General features: G+C 42.9%; 1 long non-coding RNA gene across 1 annotated transcript; it reads right to left on the bottom strand.

The window, feature by feature from the left end:
- Positions 1-11237: 11237 nt before the first annotated feature.
- LOC136370410 (uncharacterized) lies at positions 11238-12039 on the bottom strand. The gene is made up of 2 exons (XR_010745175.1): positions 11576-12039; positions 11238-11404 (listed from the first exon to the last, which is right to left on the bottom strand). It is a non-coding gene; the product is annotated as an uncharacterized lncRNA (long non-coding RNA).
- Positions 12040-12750: the final 711 nt, after the last annotated feature.

The following is a 12750-nucleotide window of genomic DNA, read 5'->3' as shown; positions in this document are numbered from 1 at the left end:
GCACAAAAATCCCAGCTTTATACTCCTCAACTAGAAGGGAGAGAAATATCAAAAAGAGAACTATCCCTCAAGGATGAAGGGATCACATCTCAAAAAGATGGGAACAAAGAACAAATAAAGGCAGACTCCGGAATAGTAGAAGCAGTATCACAATCAAAATCACAACAATTAATTCCTTTTTCTGAAAATTCACAGATGTCTGATGCACAGATATCCAGTGCAACAGATTAGACTGAGACAAAGAAAGAAGTATTAAAAGAACTTAGTTCAGCAGGCACAAGAAGTTTAGTATTGCCAGTGGCATACAATGCACAAGGTCAAAATGCAAGATGGGAGCGACTGGATCATGATGTGATCAAAGACTTGGTGAAAGCCATCCGTGATAATGGATTGGGACCCCCGTACTTCAAGCAGCTTTTGAAGGCAACATTTAATACATATGACTTAACACCTTTTGACCTCAAATCCATTGCTTCGATGATTTTTAAAGATTTGCAAATCCTTATCTGGGAAGCAAAATGGAGAAAAGCTCTTGAAGACCTCAGGAGAAGATATCAAAGAGGACCAAATGCAGGTATCACTGTGGCAGAAATGGCAGGTGATCCACCAAATGATGAGCCACGTCGTCAAGCAAGAGATTTACCACGAGAAGTGTTAACAGATATAAAAGAAGCAGCAAGAAAAGCAATCCTGCAAATTTCACCAGCAGGAGTTCCAGAAAGTATTTATACAGAAATAAAGCAAAACACATCAGAATCTTTCTCCTCATTCATTGATCGTCTCACACAAGCAATAGACAGGCAAGTCAATGATGAGGGAGCGAAGCCACATCTGCTTTGAAATCTTGCATTTGCAAATGCCAACACAGAGTGCAAACGTATCATTAGTGCGATGACAGGTCAACCTTCTGTAGCAGAAATGTTAGAAGCATGCAGCAAAGTAGGAACATCGCAGCATGTGGCATCCATTCAAATTAGCATCTTGGGAGAACGTCTAGGAAAACTTATTGAAGCCCAGACTGAAAAGTTCCAAGAGGCTTTTGCAACTCTTCGACAAAATTATTCCACAGCAGAAATGATGGTGAAACTTGTGAAAGCACAATGTTACAAATGCGGCAAACAGGGTCACTTCAAGAGAAACTGCCCAGAACATACAAAGAATGCAGATCCATCAGGTGTTTGCCCGAGATGCAGAAGAGGAAAGCATCATGCAAGCCAGTGTCATTATAAAACAGATGTGGATGGAAACCCTCTGCCTCTTCTGGGAAACTCCAAGAAGAGCGCAAATCGTCAGCGCGCGACGACACAAGTGATGGCGATGACTCAAAGCTAAATTCCGCAAGTGGGACAGTTGTCGGAGAAAGTCAATCCGACGCCCTCAGCAGGACAATCTACAGGATCCCCAGTGATCCAGACCTGCTGCCACCAGGGACACATCAAACCAACAAATAGTCCCTGGAATTCTCCAGTGTTTGTGATTCACAAAAAAGCCTCAGGCTCATGGAGATTGCTTCATGATCTCAGAAAAATCAATGAGATTATTGAAGAAATGGGTGATCAGGAAGTCCCACTTTGGTTGGGACTTCCAGCTCTCACGATGATCCCAGAGACTGGCCGCTTGTGATCATTGATCTCAAAGATTGTTTCTTCAACATTCCACTTCATCCAGATGATGCTCCTCGATTTGCATTCTCTATCCCAAGCATCAACAGACAAGAACCTCTGCAAAGATACCATTGGGTGGTCTTGCCCCAAGGACTCAAAAACTCTCCAACAATCTGCCAATGGTTCGTGGCACGAGCTTTGTCTCCAGTGCAGAAAAAATATCCAGAATCAAGAATCATCCATTACATGGATGACCTCCTCATCGCAGCATCAACAGAGCAGGAACTGCAGAAAACTCATGACTGCGTGATTGCAGAAGTGCAACGTGCAGGATTGGAAATTTCTACTTCAAAAATTCAGGAGATTGCACCATGGAAGTATTTAGGATGGAGAATCTCAGAACAATCCATAAGACCTCAGAAAATTCAAATTAGAGCAGAAGTTAAAAATCTGCAAGATCTACAACAACTCTTGGAAGAAATCAACTGGATGAGACCAATCTTAGGAATCACAAACTATGAACTTATGTCGTTGTTCAATCTTTTAAGAGGAGACAGCAACATAAAATCTCCCAGAACTCTCACACCAGAGGCTCAGAAAGCCCTTGAGAGAATTGCTGAAGCTCTCCAACAGAGACAGGCACATTGTTTTAAGGTAGAGGTAGAATCATTACCATTCTTTCTTGCAGTGTTGGGGGAAAAAGTACAATTGTATGGTTTAACTTTTCAATGGGATGTGTCACAAGCAGACCCGTTTTTGATTTTAGAATGGATCTTTTTATCTTAAAAATCTCCAAAGACAATCCTCACAAGTTTGGAAATGATAGCTCAAATCATCATCAAAGCTAGGTCCAGATTGCTGACAATGGCAGGCAAAGACTTTACAATGATTTACCTGCCTTTGAAAAAAGAATATTTTGATTGGGCATTGCGAAAGTCAGAAGACTTGCAAATTGCATTGTTGAATTATCCTGGCACATGCACAATTCATTTTCCAAGTCACAAATTGCTGAAAGCAAAAATAAGTTTCAGAGAAAAGCCAAAAGTAAGTGAAGCGCCGTTGGATGCAATAACTATATTTACCAACGGCTCAGGAAAAACTCACAAATCGGTGATCACATGGCAAAATGTGACAACAGGACAATGGGAATCAAACATAAAAACAGTACAGGGTTCACCACAGATAGTGGAATTGGCAGCAGTGGTTCGAGCTTTTGAACTGTTCCCTCAGCCTTTTAATCTGATCACAGATTCAGCTTATGTAGCAAACGTGGTCAGACAGCTTGGAGATTCACTTTTGAGAGACGTTGATAATGAAGATTTATATTCATACTTGCTTTGTATGAAAACCTCATTACAAGAGAGAAAACATGAATATTTTGTCTCCCACATCAGAGCACACTCTTCTCTTCCAGGATTTTTAGCAGAAGGCAACGCACAGGCAGACAAATTGGCCATGCCAATTTCAAATACTTTGCCAAACATCTTTGAGCAGGCAAAGTTGAGCCATGCATTTTTTCATCAGAATGCTCAAGCATTGATGGAAACTTTTTGTATTTCCAAAAGCCAGGCGAAGGAAATTATGCCAGCTGGTGGATGGGGTCCGCCGCTTGGGACCCAGAGAGCCACAGCCACCCCCAAGGATGTCTCGCTAGAAACAGCTCCTTGGGGGGTCAGGGTTCTCCTCAGCTGGGTAGAGGGGCTTCTCAGCATCGGGCAGAGCAGTGATTTTTCAGCTCAGTGATTTCAGCTTTCAGTGATTTCAGCTTAGTGCTCTTAGCTCATGCCCTTGTGAGTTAGCCCCTCTTCTAGCCGGTCGTGGTGAGAGAGAGAGAGGTCTCGTATGGAATTTCCGCAGGTGGTACTTTATTGAGAGGGTACCAGCGAAAGGGGTCCAGGGACGAGGAACCTCTGCTGACCAGAGGAAACTCAGGGGTTTTTATGGGACACCAGGGTGGGAGGAAAAGGGTACAGAACCAATCAATTGTAACAGATCTACATAAAATCCCGAGGGGGCTTGTGGGTCTCCAGCCAGGTCGCCGTGGCTAGGAGGTTTGTCTTTGTCTTAGGTGCTCTGGCTGAAGTTGCGAAATTCTTCCTTGACTCCTCAGCTTGGCTCCCTCCAGGGCAGAGCAGCCGGGGCTCCGCCCACCTCCACAGAAATCATCAGTACCTGTCCAGACTGTCAGCATGTACAGCCTCCTGCATCCATGGGAGCAGTCAATCCAAGAGGGTTTCACAGTCTGCAACTGTGGCAGACAGATGTCACCAAATACCCATCTTTTGCCAAAACTTAAAAATATTCATGTTTCTGTTGATACATTCTCAGGTGCAGTTTTTGCATCACTGCACACAGGCAAGATGGGACAACAAGCTTGTCGACATTTTTTACAAGCGTTTGCATCATTAGGTGTGCTGCAAGAGGTCAAAACAGATAATGGTCCAACCTATATAGGGAAAGTGCTTGACAAATTTCTAAAGAAGTGAGGTGTTCATCATACTTTTGGTATCCCACATTCTCCAACAGGTCAAGCAATCATTGAACGGACACATCAAACACTGAAATCCCTTTTGGAAAAACAAAAAAGGAGAGGCAGATGCAACACCACACATGTGCTTGAACAAAGCCTTGTATGTGTTGAACTTTCTAAATGGCTCTTTCGTGGAGCCCACTCCGCCAATCATCAGACATTTCTCAGATAGTACAAAAGCAAAACTAAAGGAGAATCCTTTGGTTTTGGTCAGGAACCCAGACACAGGACAGATTGAAGGACCATTCAAATGAGTAACTTGGGGCAAGGGTTATGCTTGTGTCTCCACAGAAACCAGACCGAGATGGGTGGCAGCAAAGAACGTGAAACCCTACCAAGTCCAAGTGCAAGCAGACGTGGATCCCAAGACTGGAAACAGGAATGCAGGCACGCAGACGTGAGCGGATGTCAAGACAGCAGACATCCCCTTGTTCTACGTGCAAAAGAGACTTTGGGACTTGGGTTTTCTTTGGAACTTGGGTGGTGGTGCATTTCAGTGGTTCGCAGGGGAAAGAGGCCTTTGATAACACGTGTGCCTCACTCTCTCAATGATTGCTTTGAGCAATGCGGCAGTTTGGCCCATGGCTCAGCCAAAGGAAAATGTTTGGGAAACTCTGGCCAATGCATCAGGGCTGGACACCATTTGTTTGACACACTCAAGACCAGGGAAGCCTTTTTCAATATGTTTAGTGGGGTTGCCAGTCAGTAAATGGCCGATTCCAGAAAACATCCCTCCAGCAATCTTAAAGGTCATTTCAAATCCAGTGGACAAATGGGATGTTTGGACGAACTTCCTTCCTGCGGCTCCTTTTGAACCTAAGGAATTGGAAATTCTTGGATCAGTCAGAATGAAATTTTGTGTAAAATTTAATCACTCTGGAGTGGCGGGAAACAAAACAATACTCCCAATCACATAATTTACAGACAAGCATCATCTTGGTGTAATTACACTAAGATGGTGAGCAGACCATCCAACCATGTTCCAGTGCAATTGCCAAGAGGAATCTTTTTTATCTGTGGGGACAGAGTTTGGCCCGCAGTCCCCACAAATGTCAAAGGCGGTCCATGCAGCATTGGAAGACTTTCATTGCTAACACCCAACATAACATTGCTGAGAGAGGGAGAACATAAAGAAAAAAGATCTATCCAACAACATGATTCAAAATGTGATGACAATGTTCACACACGGACCAAGGCGCAGAGAATTGTGGTTGCAATTTTTTCACCGCAGGCAGCATCAGGAGAAGCCTTGACACAATTGGACCACATGGCTTGCTGGCTGAGCAAGCATGCCCGAGCCATTTCTCTTACACTGAGTGATATGTTAATGGACATTGACAGTGTAAGACGAGCAACTGCCCAAAACAGGGCAGCAATCAATTATCTTTTGCTGTCACATGGGCATGGGTGTGAAGAATTTGAAAGAATGTGCTGCATGAACTTGTCAGATCATTCTAAATCAATTCATGAAAACCTCAAACAATTGCAAGAGAGTGTAAACAAACTAGGAGAAGCAACTGGGTCATGACTGGATGTCATGTTCAATTTTTTTGACCTTTCACCATTGTGGAGGAAATTTTAAAAACAGGTTTATGCATCCTGTTGGGGTTTGTAATTCTTCTCATGGTCATGCTGTGTCTGTTTCAGTGTATGCGATGGCACGTGAACAAAGCTGCTAAAGAGGTCTTTTTGGTGCAAACAGGAGGGGGAGATATTGGACTCCAGGACATCCCCTTGGATGACCTGGGACCCGAGGAAGGGAATTTGAGCCCTGAACAGGGGGGTGTGGAGCCGGTCCAGGGGGCTCGGAGACCTTCCCACAGAGCCCAGGAAAACACCGGGTTTGATTTTAATCCATGGGAGAGGTTTCCGACACAGAGAAAAGAATTACAAATCACCAGGATGTGAAAATAGTAGAAGATACAAAATTCAGTAGTTTTAGGGTTTATAGAATAGAGGTAAATGGGGACAAGATGGTGGAATTCGGGTGGTACCTCATGTATTTCTCCTTCTTCTTCGTCCTCCATCTTTTGGGGTGGTGATGGCACAAAGTAGTTAGAGTGGATTGGATCAAAGTAGAAAGGACACCTTTAGCGTGAGCACTAGGCATTGGTACAAAATAATAAATAACTGACCCGTAGTTATCTGTATAAATGTAAGGGAACATCCCATCGGGGGGCAGTCGCCTCGTGTCCCAGCTGCTGTCCGGACCTCGGCTGGGAGAAGAGAAAATTTTGAGATACCAAATAAAAAACAACACGAGAAATCTGAAAACAGACCTTGAAGACTCTGCTTTTTTACACCAACGCAACTCGGGGCTTTTAGAGGGCCAAGGACTTTAAACCACCTAAATCTCAAGTGAGGAATTCCTCCCCGAGATTTCAGGTTTTTCAGAGGCACTGGGACGGATCAGTGAACTTCTTGCAAGTTTGGGATTCATGCAAGCAAGGTTTGGCAACCAGCTGACAGAATGCTGGTTGAGGAATGACAACATTCACTTCCTCACATCTCTGGGTAAGGTCTGCCTCTGTCCCAGGCTGAGGCCATGAAAGTCCAACCCCTGTACCACATTGAGTCATTGTAGACCTCTGAGCTCCTCATATTAATCCGAGACCCCCATTAGAGAAAGAGAGAGAGAAAGAAAGAGAGAAAGAGAGAAAGAGAGAAAGAGAGAAAGAGAGAAAGAGAGAAAGAGAGAAAGAGAGAAAGAGAGAAAGAGAGAAAGAGAGAAAGAGAGAAAGAAAGAAAGAAAGAAAGAAAGAAAGAAAGAAAGAAAGAAAGGAAAAGAAAAGAGAGAAAGAAATAAAAAAAGAAAGAGAGATTTAAAACTGTGTTTTCTTTTAAAGCTCTTTCTTATTTTAAATTGTGTTTCCTCAACCTTCCAAATTGTGTTAAGGTTAGATAGAATTCACCACAAGGAAGACCTGGAAAATGCCTTTCCATTTCCTTTCCTCCTCCCTCAAGCTACATCAGTGTGACAGGAGGTATTAGTACTGTTTCCAGAGAAGTTTGCCTCACTTGTGCTGTTGGTCTGTAACAGCTGCAACAAAATCTGCCTTCCTTTAAGTAGTTTAGCACTTCCTGATCATTTTTTTGTTTTGGCACTTCTGAGCCAGGGCCTGTGGGGTTCTCCTGCAGCGGCAAGTCTTTGCAACAAGGCTCCACTCATGCAGCAGCAGCATCTCCCTGCTGGAGAGGATGCTGTCGTTCACCTCATCTCCCTAAAAGCCTCAACAGCAGCAGCATGGTATTCCAGCACAGAGCTGAGGGGGCTGAAGAACTCAGTCAGCCTGGCCAGATCTACATTAATCTTGTCAAAAGAAAACATAAGTGCCATGTATTTTCCTGCATGCTGATTAATAAGTACAGTTTCAAATCCTTATTGTCGGAATGGCCAGGAATTAGGGACGTAGGACTTGACACCAGCTATGCATCACATTTTATTTTATTCCTCATGTATTCAAACGCCTAAATCCTCCTGTCAGTGAAATCTCTTCCAGATTCAGTACTCAACACACAAACTGAAGGTGAAACAAGTCATTCATTTACCAGAGATAGAGAAATCCTCCAGGCCTTAATAATGTTCAAACTGGACAGAGGATGAACTGCAAACCAACTAAAATGAAAAAAACAGAGGACCTCCTCAGCACAGGCTTCCTCCCTCCACAGGCAGGAATTGCGGACATGGCCACTCTAAATTTGACTAGAATCCTAAATTGTCCCTGGGAGACAACCCCCTTCCATGTTCTGAATCTGAACTGGTCTTACCAAAATTGAAGGATGGGGTGCAGGTGTCATCCAATTCGATTCGGAGGCGTCCTGATCACTGACCTGCAGTTATCAGGGTCACAGAATCCAGTGCTCTTGGAGTTCTGTGACAAATTTGAAAGCAGCTGCTCTGGCCAGAAATCTTCCCTTTCTCTTCGAAGAAGCTGATGACGTTGCTTCTTGCCTTAAGAGGCTTTTCTGAGTGTACTGGGAAGCACCCAGGGATGACAATTCTCAGGTTTGGCTTTCTGTGCCCGAGATTAAGCTGGTTAAGAGTTTTTGTGTCTGAAAACCTTGAGCCAGGTCACAAGAAAGAAGCAGAGTCTTCGAAGTCTTGTTTTCTTGATTTTCTGTGTTGTTTGTTATTTCACATCTTACAATGTTCTCCATGCTCAGCTGAGATCTGAACAGCAGTTAGGGACACGAGGTGACTCCCCACTCAGTGGGATGTCACAACCTCTTTATACTTGACCATATACCAAAAGGGTCAACTCTGACCCAATCTCCTTAAACTACTTTGTGCCACCATCACCAGAAGATGGAGGCCAGGGGAGAAGGAAGAACCAAAGGCACCACCCCAAATCCTCCATCTTGTCCCCCATGTACATACATTTTAAAAACTCAAAATGACATAATTTTTTCATCCTACACTAAACAAAACTACTGTTTTCACATCTTTCTGGCTTGTAATTCTTCTCTCAATGTTGGAAACCATTCCCATGGACTGAAATCAAAGGCAGTGTCCTTCTGGGCTCTGTGCCAGGGTCTATTACCCCCTTGTACAGCTCCAAGACTGCCCTGTACAGCTCCCAAACGCATCTGCTGAGGCCTGTGGCCTTCCAGGGCGCCCAAAGGAATGCCCTGGACTCCAACAGGGAACTGCAGCCACTCAGGGAACACCGACTTAGTCCTGGGCTGGCAACAGGAGAGACATAAGGAATATTGTGAATATTACTATCTCAGCGCTGTCCAGACCTGGGAGAAAGCGCTTCCCACACCACTCTTGGAATTGTCTTGCCTGTCCCATCCAGCTTCGGTGCTCCATTTTCCCCGCCGATTTTCCTTGAAGCTTTGGAAGGTCGGGCGGCTGCTCTGTCCCCGAGCTCACAGCCCGGGGCTGCCACGCGCCTCGGGGACGGGCATGGGGGAGAGCTGCAGTACCGCTCCCTGTCCACACGGCGGCAGCGCTGCCGCACAGCTCAGCCCCAGCAGCGGATCACAGCTGGGGGCAAAAATGAACGTGGCCAAAAATGCCCTTCCGAACATCCTCTAAAATCAATGGCCCAAAAGACCCCGAACCACAACTGCAATAATTCTTCCTCTAACCAAATTCAAACCAAAAAAGCCTTTACTTTAAGCTATGTTCCAAATTTTTATATATATTTACCCTTACCATTCATCTTTTATATTCATATCTATGTCTACTATATATAATACATTATAATGTACTTCACATGTAATTATATGTATTATATTTACTTAGATTATTGATATTATTTTGTATTTTATATTTCTATTTTTGTTACTTATATTTTTCTATTTTTGTATTTATTTTTTAAATTATTGTTTAAAATATAAACAAATAAACTATTTTAAACTACATGAATTCATTAACCTAACTCCTAGGAACCACAATTAACTAGAATTAAATGACCCTGGTTTTCTAAGGGGTAAATATTTAATTTTAATTTAAATAATATTGGTATCTTTTCTCTTATTGTGTTTTTTTTCTTGGGGGGCTTATTGGGGGGCTTTCTCTTATTGTGTTTGTGGGGGCTTTTGGTTTTTTTGGTTTGCCTTGTTTTGGATTTCTTTGGTAATAAACAAGGAGGTTCGGAGAGTTACAAAAGAAAGAGTCAACTTCGTTTTATGGCTGCCTCTGAAATACACCCTGACATCAGGCTGCTGCTGGCAATTCTGTGCAGGGGTAGGACGAGACCTGCTCAAGGGCTGAAAGGAAAAAAATGGCCCCAGGGTGTTCACAGCTTTCTCCGTTCAAGTTTTTTAACTTAGCTAAAACCACAGGTTTTGCTAACTGCACTCTCAATTCCGTCTAGATGTCCAGTGGATATGGAGGTCGTTTTTCTTCCTTCTTGCCAACAGCCAAACTTCCTCATCCTCAGGGAAAGAAATATTTGGGGGGAAAAAAAGGAACGAAAGAACATTAAAAATACAATAAATCAAAAATATATAAAATAATAAAATTAAAATATAAAAAGAAAATAAAACTTAAAAGTAATAAAATAAAGTGAAAATAAAAAAATTGAATAAAAAATTAAAATCAAAAATTAAAAATAAAGCAAAAATTAAAATAAAAAATAAAAATAAAAAAACACAAACCAAACAAAACCAAATAAAAACCATGAAAAACAACAAAAAATAAAAAGTAACAAAAATAAAATACAAAATTAAATAAATGCAGCTCTCTCCTCATGCCACTGCCTAACACAGCTCCAGGAGTTTCCTTGATTATGCAGCAATATGGAAAATAAACCCAGTACCTCCCACATAAGAAGGTTTTCTAGACAATTCCCAGTTTTGCTTGGAAACAAAATCTATCTTAGCATCCTCACTAGCAAACTCACTTTGGATGAACATCCACATGTGCCAAGGCAGGAAAGAACCACCTCAATGTGTCCAAGGAACAGCAACTAGGCCAGAATTGAAGTTTTAAATTCATGTAATTAAAACTACATGTAATTAAAAATACAGTAAATTGAAATTTACAAAGAGATGAATCATGGCAATTAAACACTTAGCAAGATTTCCTGGGAATTCCCAGAATTCTGTGGATATGCTGCTGAACAATGTTTGCTTTACCAACATTGATTGGGTAAAATTCCTTGGAAATGTGCTTTAAGGTGTACAAAAATTCCAATTAGGATGCAAAATTGGAAAAAACAAGTATTCCCTTACTAAAATCAGAAAGAAAAAACAACAACTAAAAGGAAAAAATAACATCTAAATCCCAGCTTGCCTGGAAAACAAGCTCATGAATTCCTAACATTGAAAAGTTTTGGAACAGTCATGAAAGTGGCTGGAACTTCATGGAACGATAATTTACAATCTGCTTCCTCTGCTCTGATTTTAAAGGGAAGAGAATTCAACAGGTCTAGTTACTCCTGTCCAAGAGTTTTTGGTATTTTGTGGGAGTAACAATCCAAAGACATTCCAATCTTACTTGTATTTGACATCTGAAACACTCAGCAGAGTTGGGAAGTTTCAATGGAACAAAAGAGTCAAAACTGCTGGAATAATAAAACTCAACTTGGCAAAAGTCAGGAATTCTATTTACAAATCCATGGAGGAGGATGACACCAAGAACACACTCCAGCTGAAAGCAACGATTTATTGGAAAAGGCAGGAAATCAAACTAACTGTCTCTGCCCAGTTATGGCCAGGAAGTTAACCAGGAGTCAGAGAGAAAAGTGGGAACCTTGGACTGGGATAAGGCCTCCCAGTGGCTTCAATTGCTACTGGCTCTCTCATTTTTTGCCTGCAACTACCTGCAAAAGGAAAAACAACAGCAATAAAGTTTCAAACATGGCCAGGACGCCCTTGGTTCAGGCAGACTCAAGTGCAGCTCCCAGGCAGAGAGGCCGGGCCATGCCTCGGGCAGCTCCGGGAATCCGGGATTGCCCGTGGCATCCAAGGGCTGGAAAAGCGCACCCACCTGCCGGGTTCAGTGCTGGGACACGGCGAGGCCTCGGCTCAGGGGCAGAAGTTGGAGACAGGACTGCAGGAGAGCACCCCAAAGCCCCGTCAAACATCCAGCACTGCATGCAGCACGCTCCAGCAGAAACTCGGGTGGGATCCAAGGCCCCCGGACGCTCCGTGTTCCTTGCCCTCGGCAGCTTTGCCAGGGCCTCCCTCAGAACACTGACCTCACCGTGCAGCTCCTACAAAAGAGGAGAACTCATGGAAATCACACAGCAATCCACGGATCTCCAGTTATTAAGAAGCAAAGCTGCAGCAAAATGTGTCCAAACTCTACTGCAAACCCACAGGTCTGAGGAGACATGGGAGTTTATTCCAGAGGGGTCATAAGTATCCCTCAGCCAACCAGGATTGCTCTGAGGCTCTGCCCACTGCTCTCTGAGGACACAAACAGCAGATTTTCCCTGGAGTTCCACTTTCCACCAATGCCAAGACTCCAACTCCTGGTTCAGGAAGGAAAACAGGGATATTATGATTGCACAGACTTTCCAGGAGAGTGTGACTGAGGCAGGATCACCAGCTCCCAATCCACTGCTGCTTCTGGATTTCTAAACAGCTCCTTTCCGCCCTTTCCCAACATTATTCCCTGGGCGCCATGTCCACAGACACCTTCTCCATGCAGCTTAAAACCCACGGAAAGCAAAATAAAGAAGACCAAAAATCAATTCACATGTTTCTAGCCTAGGGAGAATGAGGGAGGTCTAAAAATCTGTATTTATTTTAGAGCACTAGAGCAATTTTTTCATGGCATTGAGTATCAGTGATGGGCAGCAAAAGACGATAAACACCTTCATTAACTTATTAGCAGCAAAAAAATGAAGTTTTAAGTTTAGTAAAGATCAAGTTTTGCTGCTAAAATTAAAGAGGTGGCATGCTGCTGTTGGTCCTTTAACCTTCTGACATTAGAGAGTATTTGTACAATCAATTCATTATTGAAGCAGCTAACTTTAAAAAAAGATTTAACAATAAAGTTGGCCAAAGAAGAGTCTTAATATCAAGATACAAGCCACACACAGTTACTTAAAAAAAAAAAAAAAAAAAAGTTGTCTTTGGTGTGTATAACGTGCCAGCCCGTCATGTTTTCAGTCCTCACCATTTATTTTTTACCAAGTTGACGACTAAAACCCTGTA

Source organism: Sylvia atricapilla, chromosome 21 (assembly GCF_009819655.1).
Source record: "Sylvia atricapilla isolate bSylAtr1 chromosome 21, bSylAtr1.pri, whole genome shotgun sequence".
Lineage (NCBI taxonomy): Eukaryota > Metazoa > Chordata > Aves > Passeriformes > Sylviidae > Sylvia > Sylvia atricapilla.
The sequence above is the reverse complement of the archived record's forward strand: the minus strand, read 5'-3'. Positions and strand labels throughout refer to the sequence as shown.